The sequence below is a fragment of the Staurois parvus genome, unplaced genomic scaffold (assembly GCF_062004578.1).
Source record: "Staurois parvus isolate SC_StPar_1 unplaced genomic scaffold, SC_StPar_1.0 ptg000985l, whole genome shotgun sequence".
Lineage (NCBI taxonomy): Eukaryota > Metazoa > Chordata > Amphibia > Anura > Ranidae > Staurois > Staurois parvus.
Window position 1 is genome coordinate 1,409,843 of NW_028318781.1, and position 15,774 is coordinate 1,425,616.

Here is a 15,774-nt window from a genome sequence, read left to right on the forward strand (position 1 = left end):
TGTCCTTGCCCAAACTCAAAAACGCCTATGAAAAAGGTACCAGGGGCATCTCATTGGGCCCCCTACTGACCTTGGGCTCTTGGGCAGTGCCCAGGTTTCCAAATGGTCAGTCCACCCCTGCCCCAGTGACACCAATACAGTGATCAGTGCTAATAAAAAGCACTGACACTGTACTAATGACACTGGGCAGGAAGAGGTTAACATCTGGGGCGATCCAAGGGTTAACTGTGTGCTGTTTTACACCATGTGCTGTGTGTGTTTTACTAGGGAAACATGCTGGTGTGTATTTCTGCACAGCAGAGAAATACACAGCAGCATGTTACTGTTGACAGGAGAGAGACCTGTGTTTACACACAGGTCTCTCCCCTGTCAGTGTTACTTGGAGATCGCTGGGTGTTGGCAGGGAATCTTCGGCTGGGACCCGATGATTGACATCCGTAGCCACCAATGGCAGTGCAGGTAGGGCAGCGCAGGCGTGCCCCCTACCTGGAAACGCAAATCAGGTATATATACGTAAGTTTGAGAAGCCCTGCTGCCTTGTAGTATTTCTGCTATAGGGCAACGGGCAACTGGTTAAAACATATTTTGTGGGCAAATGGTATATGAGTGCTGAGCATGGGGGTAGTAGGCTTAGGTGTTATTTGTGTTATTTGACTATGCCCCTTTACACCCTCTCACTTTTAAAACAATTTGACCACACCCACAATTTGCTATGGCAAAATCTGTTCAGTTGTGTGTGTGTGTGTATTTGGGGGGGGGGGGGGATTAAAAAATGACCTTGGGTGTCAGATGTGCTATGTACACAACTGCTCCTTGTATTGTAACTGTACTGTCTATGCAAGCTGTTGACACTATATACAGCCTGTATAATAACAAAAGAAGACGAAAATAGAGTCTTTACCCTCTCCTGGTGCCACTCCTCTAAACGTTGTTATATATGCAAAAATATTGAAAAACACAATAATATTGTAATGTTAATAGTTATATATTTTAACATACCGGTATATTATTATCATTTATTATGTTTGTGTAGTGGATAAGGACTTTATGAAAGTATTCAGACATTTAAAGGGACATGCCCTCTTTACTGCCACCTGCTGGTCATGTTTCACGATTACCTATGTCTTCTATAGGCTCGATCTATCTGTCTTCTGTTGTCTTCTGGAGATACATCTGCGAAAGAACACAGGAAAGTCACTGAAAATCAGTTAAGGTTTAAAATTACATTCTTTGCTCTTCTTCTGCATAACCTGCTATGTCAATTAGCATGGTGTAGCAGAGGAGATGTACCCAGCAAAACTGTCAGATACTAAACTGCTTATGAGGTTCATACGGTTTTTGTCATGTTTTCAAGGAAAAGGTAAAAGCATTCATTGTTTATATTTAAAGCAACCGTGTTATTGATTTACATGTAGAAAAAACACACACACACACACACACACACACATATATATATATATATATATATATATATATATATATATATACAGTACATACTTTAGTAGGTTGTGCTTTGTTCATTTTTTATTTCAGGGGTTTACAACCACTTTAAAGAAAACCTCCAGAAATGTTCCTTAGAAAGGACTATGGGAGGTATTAATGCATTAAGTACAATGATCTTTGTTCTGTTCTTTCTCAGATACAGCTCTCTGAAGACTGTGCCCGGTAAGTAAGGGTACCATTAACTGCGTACTTCCAGTGTCTGCTGTTTTCTGAATGAAGTTTGTTGTTGATTAACAGATATTTGTATGCCTTGCGAGCCAAATTATATCCACCCAATAACAACCTCCCAAGATCACCAAAAAATGGACACAAACTGTCCCAAATGTAAATAGGATCGCAAACACTCAACACACAACTACCTCTGTGTCCATAAAGTTAATAATTCATAATGTGTTGCGCTCCCGGTATTAATCTCTATTGTGTTAATATTTCTATTTACCCATGGTAAACATATATATAATCAAGTGATATACAAAAATATATGAAAATAAAATTATATATGGTGATGCAAAAAAATTTTTTTATATTATCCACTAATATAAAAAATATGTAAATGTGAAAATAATATCCCCAAAGAAATACGTGATATGATGATGTGTACTTGAAAATAAATATATATAAATCAATATAACATCATGATTGGTGAGTAATCAAAAAATGTGAAATATATAAAAAAATTAAAAATGAAATATATATATATATATATATATATATATACTGTAAATAAATAAATAATTAATTTGTGGTAATAATGTCCTTTAAATTCAGTGACTTTGTGCTTGATTAAATCTTGACTTGGTGACTAATTCGTGACTCTCTTTGAATCCTTAATTAGTGAAGATGTATGCTCACCTCCTTATTAGCCTGCAATTAGGCTATACACACTTGTGGTTCACCTCCTATGGAACCTGCTTAGATGGAATTCCTCCTTTACAGATTGTGAAATGTGGATATCCGTTATCCTTAATTAGCCCATATGGGATTGATCACTCTTTCCGATACTCAAATTCCCTTATGCTTTCCTCTCCATGCGTTTCTCCATATGTGGGGACAAATTGCCAAACATAGTGTTTTATCCTTATAAAAAGATTTCTGCTTTATTGCTTCCAACAGGTACACTCACATATATAGTATGAGGTATTAGATAAATTGCGCAGCACGTGTAATCCGCCAGCCGTTGAGTCATGCACCCGCCGTCTGTCAAACAATCCGGCTTTCTCCAAGTGACATGCAGCCCCACCCCTACGCGTTACGCCACTGGTCACGTGGCTTCATCAGGGGGTTGTGATAGGTTAGTCACTCTTCCATTGCCGGCTTAAATAGCACAGCCGCGCCATTTTGTTGTCTATCCAACGGGAGCGGCCATGTTTTTGGGGGCACTTTCATAGCGGTAATATTATTGCCAATTGTTACATTTATTTCCTTACTGCTATGTCTACCCGGAGAGATACATAGTGACATGACTCTGCGGTTTAGCGGTATACAAACCAATCATTTTTGTATGCATCAGTATAACAATCCAATACCTAAAAAATGCATGTTATATTATGCATATAGATGTATGTGTATGACCACACACATCCATACATGTGAACACTATTTATTAAATGTAAAATGTATGTAACAATAAAAATATATACACAGAGAATACTGTATATATATAGATTAAAGAAGAAATAAAAATAAAATAAGAAAATGTCATATGAAGAATATTTTATACAAATACTCAAAATGTGTGTCTCCTATACAGCATAACTACAATCTACCATTCTTATAAACTATAAAAAATGTAAAATATATATATATGGATATATAAAAAAATGTGAAAAATAAATAAATTATAAAAAATGAATAAAAAATAAAATAAAAATAAAAAATAAAAAATATAAAATACACAGTACTACCACCTAGATGTTATTCTACTTCCCCACATGAGTAGGTGGGCACAGGTTATACCTTTAACCATAAACCAACAATTATATACTCTTCTATCACAATTGTTACCTATAATGAGGTGTTACTGACATATATATGTGTATCTGTGTGGCAAAGTGAGAGGTATGGCCGATATATTTCCCCATATTCATCACACAGGTACACATACTGAACCAGGTAGGGGAAAAGGAACCATATATAATTAATACTCATGTATCATGCTAAAATCTACACATCACTAATGAAGCATGATAAATCGAATTCCTTATTTAACCCCCCTGGTGCTAAACTGCCCAACTCATAAATCCAAAATGACTCTTTTTTACTAATTTCTCGCACTAAGTTATCTCCCCTCCAATGTGGATTATGTTTGGTAATACCCCAAAATTCTACTTTCTCTGGGTCTTGATTATGGTACATTTTAAAATGTACTGATAGATGATGATATTTGTAGCCTATACTAATATTGTGTATGTGTTCTTTCACACGTTCTTTAAGACATCTTTTTGTGCGTCCTATATATAAATAATTACATGGACATATCAGGGCGTATACTACACCCTTACTATCACATGTAATAAATTGGTTGATCTCATATTGTTTCCCATTTTTGGGGTTAATAAATGATTGTCTACATCTTGGATTCACATGCGTTCTTTTACAGCTATAACATCGACCACATCTATAGAACCCTGTCTCATTGAAAAAACTCAAGGTACTAATAGATTTCCGGGGAGGTTCTAATACGTTTTTAACTACTCGATCTCGAACATTAGATGCCCTTTTATAAATAAACCGAGGTTTATCTTTAATAATAGATTTAAGGGTCTTATCTAATTTCAGTATGTTCCAATGCTTAGATATAATTTTCTGTATATCTTTGTGTTGTTTATTATAAGGTAATATTATCGATATGTCTTGTTCATCTGCTTTTTGTTGTATTTTCTTTTCTAATAGTGTAGATCTATCTATAACTTCTATTCTCCTACTTTCTTCTAATATAATTTCTCTCTTATATCCTTTATCCACAAACCTTTGGGTCAATATTTTGCTCTGCTCTCTATGCATTAGTAGTCCCATAGGCCTCCATTTAGATGATGAAGTAGAATTGTGTCGATGTCCCAATATTTATGGACCTGACTGTATATATCCTTCTACCCATTGATAATGGCCCATGGAGGAGACAGGGGATTTTGTCTGCTTCGTCAGGTGACAGCATGGAAAAGAGCTCAGTTCAGCTTCTGATCCCACGGAGAGAGCAGATCATTCTCTGATGGACAACAACGTGATGAATGCTGAGAGCGAGTCTTGGATTAATTCTCTGAATAAAGACAATAAAGCTTCCCTTTTGGAAGAAGCTGCTCCACTCAGGACAGAAATATTTATCAACAATCTCCCTCAAGAAATCTGTGAAGAGACATTAATTCCACTTTTTCAGACTGTTGGAACATTGTACAAATTTTGTCTTATGATGACTGTTCTAGCGGACAGATTACACAAGTGAAAGCCAAACACCTGAAAAACAGCATGTGTAATGTACTTTGAGTATCCAGGGATGTGGTTGCCGGACTGTCTGAGACGAGCTCCCTGACTAATAAAAGCTGGCTGGATGCCTGGCTGTTGATTAGCTTACTGTTAAATAATTCACCGTTTAATTAAGTTACTGTTAGCTGCTGTTCATTAGATGTACTGATGATATTACTGTTTAAAGTTTGCATTGTTTAGGATAATATGATCAAGCTCTTATCCCATTTTGTGTGGTGTAAATTCTGTTCGAATTTTCAAAAAGTTCCTGTTTTCATCTAAGCTAATGTTGTCTAGTTCTTGGGTGCAATGCTCAGCTATAATACCTTGTTCCTGTGTTCCAGCGGTGAGGAAGCAGCTCCCTGACAGAGGCACCCAGGTGGGGTGCTAGGAGGTCCGTCACACCAGACGAGAGAAATGAAGAGATGCTGCTGGAGGAGGAATCTGAGGAAAATATGGCAAGTTAGGTGACTCTCACTGCCCATTCCATCTACGTTTTCTTTTTTTTTTTACATTCACCAAAACCTTATATTTCTAGCTTGGTATAGAGAGGGAAGTGGACAGAACCTCTGCCAGATTTGTATTAGCTTAGTATAGAGATGGAAAAGGATAGAACCTCTGCCAGATTTGAACCAGCTTGTATGACCGACATATGTATATATCATACCTGGTCAATACCCCTGGAAGATGGAAATCATTGAAGTAGATACTGCTACTCCAGTGATCACTACTTTCTTCTGGGTCTCTGAGTGGCTGCCCTGCTGTATTCTGAATATAGGAAGTCAACTTCTCAACATGGGTGCCATTCAGAGAATGCTTTGCATGTCCTGAATGAATGCAAAGTATCATTTGATTGGATGAGGTGGAGAACATGATGTCACTGCCCTGACTCTCCACCTTCTCTGATTTCAGAGAATGCTTTGCATTCATTCAGAAATGCAAAGTGTTCTCTGAATGGTGCCTGTGCTGAATCATGTTGTATGTGATGACAGCAGCAGACCTAGAGCTGTCATTCAAGTGAACATCTATAGCATTCCTTTTTTGCTCCTCCCCCAGCTGCTACATACTGTAATCATTTATGGAAAGGAAATTCACTGCAAGTAAGCATTTAATATACTTGATTTTCTGGTCCTTTTACCTGCAATTTTTTTTAAAGTTGGTAACAGAGCTCTTTAATAGCTTCACTCATTTTAAAATGACATCCTTTTTTTCCATTAGACTCCAGTTCACGTTTAAAGGAAGAATAGAGCTACTGTGGCTTTAATGTGAAAATGAGTGAAATAATTAGATAATTCTCTAATGGTTTACAGATATTCCTCTCAACGTCTTTGTTCCCCATTAGTTTCTGGATGATCTCATTTTCTTACATTCCCAGGCAAGAATCAAGAATCTCTGTGGCCACAAAGGCATTTATCAGCTGGTGGAGACGCAGCTCTTGCCATTCACTCTGGACACTGATGTCCTGTCAATGGGTCTTGTGTTCCACAATGAATGACTCTTTGTCCTGTACCTGAGCAGTTTAAAGGTAATCTCCTCAGTGGATTTCCTCTCAATAACAGGATACAGATGTTCCGAGTCCCAGAGTGCACAGAGCATGAAAAGGCACATAGATGACATCACCCCAAATACATCTGTAACCACAAACATCACCCCAATACTGGCCATTATTCTGCTGGAATGAAGGCATAAGCTCCCTCATTTAATGTCCACTTAATATTACTGTTCTGTGTGCTACTGCTGAATGTAAAGCATGTTCCTATACCCACACAAACCCTTCTCGGCCTTTAAGGGCCAAGTCCACATTTTGCATAAAAATAATAACTGCATCCACTGCATAAAAATAATAACTGCATCCACATTTGTAGAAACAAAATTTCCATTTATCATTTGCAAAGCATTGCAACTGTAAACTGTGGATGGTGGGTGCACAGGCTCCTGCAGACTCTTCCTCCTGCTCCATGTCTGTATTGAGTGTGATCCTCCAACCACTCCAACCCACACCCCTGTGTTGGCGGTTAGAGGAGTGCTGGGTAGTGTGTTCTTCACCTGGCTTTTCCCCCCCAGCAGAAGGAGGAGAACAGTAGATGAGTTTTCCTGGGCTGTGAGCTGGAAGTCTAGGCAGTGCAATGCAAGGAACCGGAGGGACTAGACCTGTTGCTGTGTTTACCTACATCAGGAAAGAGCCTGAGGGCCAGAGAGCTGAGGACTGAGAAACTGAGAGATGTTGCTGCTGAGGACTGGAGAGATGCAGATCTGCTGCCTGCATGTGTCTGTGCCTACCTCCTGCAGAGTGGCTGAGGGCCAGAGAGCAGGAGCTGAGCCTAGACACCTTGATCATGAGTTACTGGGACTGGGTTTCTAAGAACATCAGACTGCCAAGCATTCAGGAAAAGGATCATGATGTGCTTGTGTCTTCATGGTTAGTGAATAGATAGAACTGGAGACTGCCCTGTTTTTCCTATCAGCCTAAACATAGTTCACTGCAAGCATGCACCAACGTACAGTTTGGGCCCCATCGATAGTTGAAAGAAGAAGCAAGTCAGTTGCCATATATTGGACACTTACTTTATAAGGGCAACCGAGTCTCAGGAGAATATATACAGTGCTCATCATAAATCAGTACATCCCAACAGATTTGTCAGAAAACCTCTACTTTCCTTTCAGAATCAACATTTTCTATTTTTCTATGGGACACTATACTACAAAATACTCCCACAAATGTGGGCCATTGGTTGCAAACAATGTTTGTTAATTTGCACACACAAAAAAAGTATTTACTTATCAGTCAGATACTGTAGCAAAAGTGATACAAAAATTTAACAAAGATGAAACTGCAACCATCTTACAGAGATGTCCAGGCTGTCCACAAAAGTTAACTGCTCGACAGGAGAGTTTTCCGATGAGAAGGGTTGAAGAAATTCGCCATGCAAGTTTAATGTAGTTAGCTAAAGAAGTAGAAAGCGAAACTGGGGTGATTGTTTCCTGTGACACAATATGGTGTACACTGCAGAGGAATGGCAAGCATGGGTGCCGGCCACGAAAAAAGCCTCTCCTAAAGCCCATGCACAAAAAAGCCCGCCTAGAATTTGCCAGGGCTCATGCTGAAAAAGAAGAAGACTACTGGGACTCTGTACTCTGGAATGATGAGACCAAGATAAATGTTTTTGGAACTGATGGCTTCAAAACTTTCATGTAATGAGTTATACAATTGTTCTTGTGTTCAATGAGATAATCGCTAAAATCTCACTTTTCAAAAGGGATGTACTCATTTATGCTGAGCTCTATATATATATATATATATATATATATATATATATATATATATATCTTTAGCTATACCGTCCCATATGTAATGTATATATTAGAAAAAAATATATATTTATATATACACATACACAAATTCCCCAGGCAATGGGAGGTGATAGAACACTGACAGGCTTTGACTTCCTGATGATGTTATCACTCATTGACACATTGCACATGTGATGGATGGCCGGATGAGTCACACTCACACAAACACAAGACATCAGAGTCAGACATTACCTTCCTCCACAGGTGAAGCTCTGCCTCCGCTGAAGAATGGGAAGAGAAGGGCTGGAACTTCACAGTCATCAGCAGCTGCCAGTCGCCTTACAGTAAGGGACTGAGTCTGAGAGGAACACTGGATGGAGCTGCCACTCAGCTGCTACACTGACCCCAGACACCAGGCATCTTCCTCTGTTCTTTCTTCATCCCCTCTGCCCCCCTCCCCTCAGCTGGAGGATCATTCATGATGTGTCAGCATCCCACACAAGAAGAGTAACAGCCTGTGCTGCACCGAGGTGCCTCTAAGTGGCAGCGCGTCCTAGTTTGTCTAGTGGAAGTCTAGTGGAAGCAGCAGCCCTATATATATATATATATATATATATATCGGGGCAAAAAAGTATTTAGTCAGCCACCAATTGTGCAAGTTCTCCCACTTAAAAAGATGAGAGAGGCCTGTAATTGGCATCATAGGTAGACCTCAACTATGAGAGACAAAATGAGAAAGAAAATCCAGACAATCACATTGGCTGATTTGGAAAGAATTTATTTGCAAATTATAGTGGAAAATAAGTATTTGGTCAATATGAAAAGTTCATCTCAATACTTTGTTATATATCCTTTGTTGGCAATGACAGAGGTCAAACGTTTCCTGTAAGTCTTCACAAGGTTGGCACACACTGTTGCTGGTATGTTGGTCCATTCCTCCATGCAGATCTCCTCTAGAGCAGTAATGTTTTGGGGCTGTCGCTGGGCAACACAGACTTTCAACTCCCTCCAAAGGTTTTCTATGGGGTTGAGATCTGGAGACTGGCTAGGCCACTCCAGGACCTTGAAATGCTTCTTAGTAAGCCACTCCTTCGTTGCCCGGCAGTATGTTTGGGATCATTGTCATATTGGAAGACCCAACCATGTTTCCTCTTCAATGCCCTTGCTGATGGAAGGAGGTTTGCACTCAAAATCTCACGATACATGGCCCCATTCATTCTGTCCTGTACATGGATCAGTCGTCCTGGTCCCTTTGCAGAGAAACAGCCCCAAAGCATGATGTTGCCACTCCCATGCTTCACAGTAGGTATGGTGTTCTTTGGATGCAACTCAGCATTCTCTCTCCTCCAAACACGACGAGTTGTGTTTCTACCAAACAGTTCTATTTTGGTTTCATCTGACCATATGACATTCTCCCAATCCTCTTCTGGATCATCCAAATGCTCTCTAGCAAACTTCAGACGGGCCCGGACTTGTACTGGCTTAAGCAGGGGGACACGTCTGGCACTGCAGGATCTGAGTCCCTGGCGGCGTAGCCTTTGTTACGTTGGTCCCAGCTCTCTGCAGGTCATTCACTAGGTCCCCCCGTGTGGTCCTGGGATTTTTGGTCACCGTTCTTGTGATCATTTTGACCCCACGGGGTGAGAACTTGCGTGGAGCCCCAGATCAAAGGAGATTATCAGTGGTCTTGTATGTCTTCCATTTTCTAATTATTGCTCCCACAGTTGATTTGTTCACACCAAGCTGCTTGCCTATTGCAGATTCAGTCTTCCCAGCCCGGTGCAGGTCTACAATTTTGTTTCTGGTGTCCTTCTTTGGTCTTCACCATAGTGGAGTTTGGAGTGTGACTGTTTGAGGTTGTGGACAGGTGTCTTTTATACTGATAAGTTCAAACAGGTGCCATTGATACAGGTAATGAGTGCAGGATAGAGGAGCCTCTTAAAGAAGAAGGTACAGGTCTGTAAGAGCCAGAAATCTTGCTTGTTTGTAGGTGACCAAATACTTATCTTCCACCATAATTTGCAAATAAATTCTTTCCAAATCAGCCAATGTGATTGTCTGGATTTTTTTTTCTCATTTTGTCTCTCATAGTTGAGGTCTACCTATGATGCCAATTACAGGCCTCTCCCATCTTTTTAAGTGGGAGAACTTGCACAATTGGTGGCTGACTAAATACTTTTTTGCCCCACTGTACACACACAGTATATATATATATATATATATATACACTCTGTGTGTGTGTGTATATATATATATATATATATATACACATACACACACAGTGCACTCTAATACAACTGATTGTAGTTCACTGATTCATGATTCAAGTAGTTCATGGTTTATGCTACTCCTTTACCAGTACTGTTGATACCAGTAAGATTTAGCCTTTTGCCACTGTGAACCAAACTAACTGCGATACCATAGTCTTGTATTCATATCAGTTAGTGTATTGCATTCAAACGGATGTAGTGCTAGCATATGAGGGGTTCTCTGTTCTGCTACGACTGCTCGGACCCCACTGTCCCACCTGAATTAAGTCCAACTAGGTGCATGACATCTCCTGGACTTACCTCTATTTTCTATATCTGACAGGTTTATCGTACTTAAGGAAGATGGCAATGTATTTCTGGGAGCTTATCCTTCTGCATGTATCATTAGTAGACAAGTTACTAATTTTATTTGGTTGCATTTGTAATGAAATTAGTTTTATTTAGTTTTGTTTATTCGTTTTCGATCGGATTAAACATTTTTCCAGTGGATTCGAAGTATTCGAACGGAAAATATTGAATCCATCCAAATTCATTGTGGAGAATAGCTGGTTGTTAAGGACTGGGCGGCCAGCCAGCCACTGCATCCTTAACAACCATGGCTTATCTGCTGTTAGTAGGAATGCAAACAAAACAATTGCCAGCATTAATTTTTTTTTAAAAAAACAGTGTGGGGTACCCCCCCAATTCATACCAGACCCTTATCCCAGCATGCAGCCTGGCTGGTCAGGAAAGGAGGGGGGGATAGCGAGCGCTACCAGGCCACATGCCCTCAACATGATCAGGTGCGTCAGCACAGGGAGGCTCACCCCAAAGCACCTTGTCCCCATGTTGATGGGGACAAGAGTTACTTCCTCACAACCTTGGCCGGTGATTGTGGGGGTCTGTGGGCGGGGGGGTGCATATCCTGCCCCCCAATTTGAATGAGTATGGGGTACATAGTACTTCATTATAAAAAATAAATCCCAAAAAAACAAAAACAGTGAACTCTGAAGTAAATCCAGTGTCAATCAAAGGGGAGGTGACCCTTCCCCTTTGTTTATTTAATGTCGTTAGGCACGCCCAAACTGACAGCTCCAGTTCCCAGTGCCGACAGTAAATAAACAAAGCCTTTGTCAGTGTCAGGTCAGCGACGCATTTTTTTGGTGAATGAGTGGAGGTACTATGTACCCCATACTCATTCACACGGGGGGTGGGATCTGGGGGCCCTCTTGTTAAAGGAGGCTTCCAGATTCCGATAAGCCCCCTGCACATAGACCCCCACAACAACCACCCAGGGTTGTGGGGAAGAGGCCCTTCTCCCATGAACATGTTTGGGGGGGAGCCTCGGATAAAGAACTGGTATGGATTCTGGGGGGGAATCAAATGATTCCAATGAATTCAAAGCATTTGTTTCATTCAGATACTTCAAACACCCACATTAAACGCATACATTTTCTTTTGTTTCTTTAATTTTTTTTTTAATTCACTGAAATTCATTACTGTTGTATTTGGAAATTCAGATACAGTACAAATGAATTTCCAAATAACAAAAATTTTGTCTGAATTTAAATTCAGAAATTAACAAACTGCATCAATATACAGTTGATTGAACAGGTTTAAATATGTTACACTAGATAATGTAAATACTGACTTCTAAGATGGCAATGAACAAAACATTAATAATGCTAAACCAAATTGTAAATGGTGTAAGCAGGGCTAAAAGAATCAGCATCAACTGACAAAAAAAAAAAAAAGGTCCTCATGTGCACACTATGTATACAGTCCCAATAGCAGGTGGGTTTATACTGTATATTCCTGACTACAAGTACTTGGTGCCTAATTGTCAATATTACAAGGCTGTCAATGGGGCCCTTCTGCAAGGTAGTGCACATGTAGCTCTCCCTTTGTGCAATGGATGGCTGATAGACTACCAAACTGTCAATGTTAAGATAAGTAGAGATGGTTCAGCTCACCACTCCTGATACACAGGAATCCGGCCTAGATCATTCAGTGGTCTTCAGTCCTTAGGTATGCGGGACTCAGTCCTACTGAACAGGTCTTCACAAGGCTTAGTCTTTAAGCTCGGGTCCTCGCTTGCTGTAGACACTCATGGCAACGGGTCCTTCCAAATCTGGTGCCAGCTCAGAACCAAACAATTTCTCTGCGGCTCAGTCCCCAGGCTCCTATGGACATAGCAAGGGTACCTGAACTCTGCACAGGCTCAGCAAAGATAACAGGTCCACATTTTTTGGTCCCATCTTGGCAAAGACTCCTATGGCCTCTGGTTTCTCCCCAGTCCCAACAAAGGTCGCAGGTCTGTATGGCTTGCCTTCCTCCTGCCCAGATCTCTCCAGAATTTATCGGGAAAAGACCTATTTGCACTGTGCCCCTTTAAGCACTACATGTTTCAGAATCTATGGAGGCTGCTGCATTCAAGTCCTCTTGCTGTTGATTAGCTGAGATCCTCTGCTGACAGGTGGCAGTGGGGGCAAGAGTGAGCAGGGAATTTCACACAAAGCCTCCTTTGCTCACACAGCAGGGAAGCCAACTGCTGCAAAACACACAGAAGTTCTGGAGTCCTGGCTTTGTCACTGCTCACAGTGGGGGGGTGGGGAGTAAAAGAGAGAGCTGCACACAGCCGGCAGCACCCAGCTGCACAGGCTTATCTACCTAATACCTATTCTTGTGCATTGCTTTCTCATTTTATTCCTTGCAATTATACACTCACCGGCTGCTTTATTAGGTACATCTGTTCAATTGCTTGGTAACACAAATTGCTAATCAGCTAATCACATGGCAGAAACTCAATGCGTTTAGGCATCTAGATGTGGTGAAGACGACTTGCTGAAGTTCAAACTGAGCACCAGAATGGGGAAGAAAGGGGATTGAAGTGACTTTGAATGTGGCATGGTTCTTGGTGCCAGGCAGCCTGGTGTAAATATTTCAAAAACTGCTGATCTACTGGGATTTCCATGCACAACATCTCTAAGGAAATTGAGACTCATCAGACCAGGCAATATTTTTCTAATCTTCTATTGTCCAATTTTGTTAAGCCTGTGCGAATTGTAGTCTCCATTTCCTGTTCTTAGCTGACAGGAGTGGCACTCGGTGTGGTCTTCTGCTGCTGTAGCCCATCTGCTTCAAGGTTATTATTATTATTATACAGTATTTATAAAGTGCCAATAGTTTGCTCAGCGCTGTACATTACAAAGGGGGACAGAACATGTGACAGAACAATACCAATAAAATGCAAAACATGAGGGGATTGAGGGCCCTGCTCTTTCGAGCCTACAATCTAGGAGGGAGGGGATGGTGGCACAGGAGGAGATAGCTGTGGGGGATGGAGTGGTAGGAAGAGTGGAGGAGGTCGGCAAGTTAGCAGGGGGTGGGGTAGGCTTCCCTGAAGAGATGGGTTTTCAGGGTGCGCCTAAAGGAGAGGAGAGTAGGTGATAATCTGATGGGTTGGGGCAGGGAGTTCCAGAGGATGGGTGACACCCTGAAGAAGTCCTGGAGGCATGGGAGGAGGAGACCAGGGAACTAGAGAGAAGGAGGTCTTGTGAGGAGCGGAGTGTGCGTGCTGGGCGGTACTTGGATATTAGGTAAGTGATGTATTTCGGGGCAGTATGGTGGACAGCTTTGTACGTCAGCGTTAGGATTTTGAATTTGATCCGTTGCGCAATCGAAAGCCAGTGGAGGGATTGGCAGAGGGGGGTGGCGGAGACGGAGCGGTTGGAAAGGTGAATGAGTCTGGCAGCCGTATTCAGGATCGACTGAAGCAGGGTTAGCCAGCGGCGAGGCAGGCCAGTGAGGAGGGAGTTGCAGTAGTCGAGTCGTGATATGATGAGGGAGTGGATGAGCTGGTTGAGAGATAGATTTGTGTGTCTATCTCTCAACCCCCCACCTCACCCCCTCGGTCTCCGCCCGAATCACACACCTGCTGAGCGACATATCAGACTGGATGTCGCTCCACTTCCTTAAACTGAACCTCTCCAAAACCGAGTTTCTTGTCTTCCCCCCAGCCCGGACACCACCCCCCATTGACTTCTCTATCACATCAAACAATGCTACCATCAAACCCGCCCCGCAGGTCAGAGTACTTGGTGTCATTCTGGACTCCAACCTATCCTTCCAGCCCCAAGTCCAATCTTTAACAAACTCGTGCAGACTCCAGCTCCGCAACATCGCCAAAATCCGCACGTTGCTAACTCCAGAAACCACTAAACAGCTCATCCACTCCCTCATCATATCACGACTCGGTTCAACGTGTTGTGTGTTCAGAGATGGTATTCTGCATACCTTGGTTCTAACGAGTGTTTTTTTGAGTTACTGTTGCCTTTCAGTCATCACGAACCAGTCTGCCCATTCTCCTCTGACTTCTGACATCAACAAGGCATTTACCTCCACATAACTCACTGGATATTTTCTCTTTTTCAGGCCATTCTCTGTAAACCCTAGAACAGAACAGAGAACCTATAAAACCAAGAAGCTCATGCGGTAGTAGGTGCTACACAAGGTGGAAACTTAAGGCTAGAGAGCTGGAAGATGTGTCAATTGACTATGAGTGCGATGAGCACCACACTTGTGTTCCATTGAATATTCCTTCACAGATCTTTGTAAATGAATGATGTGGCTGTGTTAGCACAGCAAGGAACCCCTGGGGAGGAAGGTCGGTTTGGTGCGGGAGAGCCAGCTTGGCCACATGTTACACCCTAAATATAGGTGTAACATGCTGTATAACATGCTATAAGGGCTTGTTTACACTAGTGCTAGGACTACCACTAGTGCTAGGACTACTGTTCCTCTAAAAAGAAATCCACACTCAGATATCTTTTCTGAGGTGTTTGACAGGTGGTGAAAAGGGGCTAGTGCAGCATTTAAGGGGGTCCAACAAAGAGTTAATGCTGTTATACATTGTCACTGGGAGTGAGGTGGCAAAGTATGTCTGAGCTGGAGGAGCTATCTCATTAATTATCTCCTTACAATGACAAAGTTGGTGAGATATATTAGGTAGCAAGAAAACATGTTGACTCTAAAGTTGATGTTCTAAAAGCAGAAAAAATAGGCACCACAGTCTGACGTGTATGCAGTGGTGTAATTAGATTTTGTGCTGCCCTAGGCAACACAAAAATTTTGCCCCCCCGTGAGAGAGCAAGAAAGTTCAATAAGTATGTGTATGTACAGTTGTGTTCAAAATAATAGCAGTCAGACATCACTAACCTGATCAATCACTGTTTTTTGTAGAAATGATATTTCTACATGGCAAATAATTTAC

The 15,774-nt window shown here is 41.4% G+C and overlaps 1 long non-coding RNA gene across 1 annotated transcript; it reads right to left on the bottom strand.

The window, feature by feature from the left end:
- Positions 1-775: 775 nt before the first annotated feature.
- On the bottom strand, positions 776-14,947 carry LOC149441425 (uncharacterized). The gene is made up of 3 exons (XR_016307373.1): positions 14,799-14,947; positions 5,289-5,406; positions 776-1,173 (listed from the first exon to the last, which is right to left on the bottom strand). It is a non-coding gene; the product is annotated as an uncharacterized LOC149441425 (long non-coding RNA).
- Between the last annotated feature and the right edge of the window lie 827 nt (positions 14,948-15,774).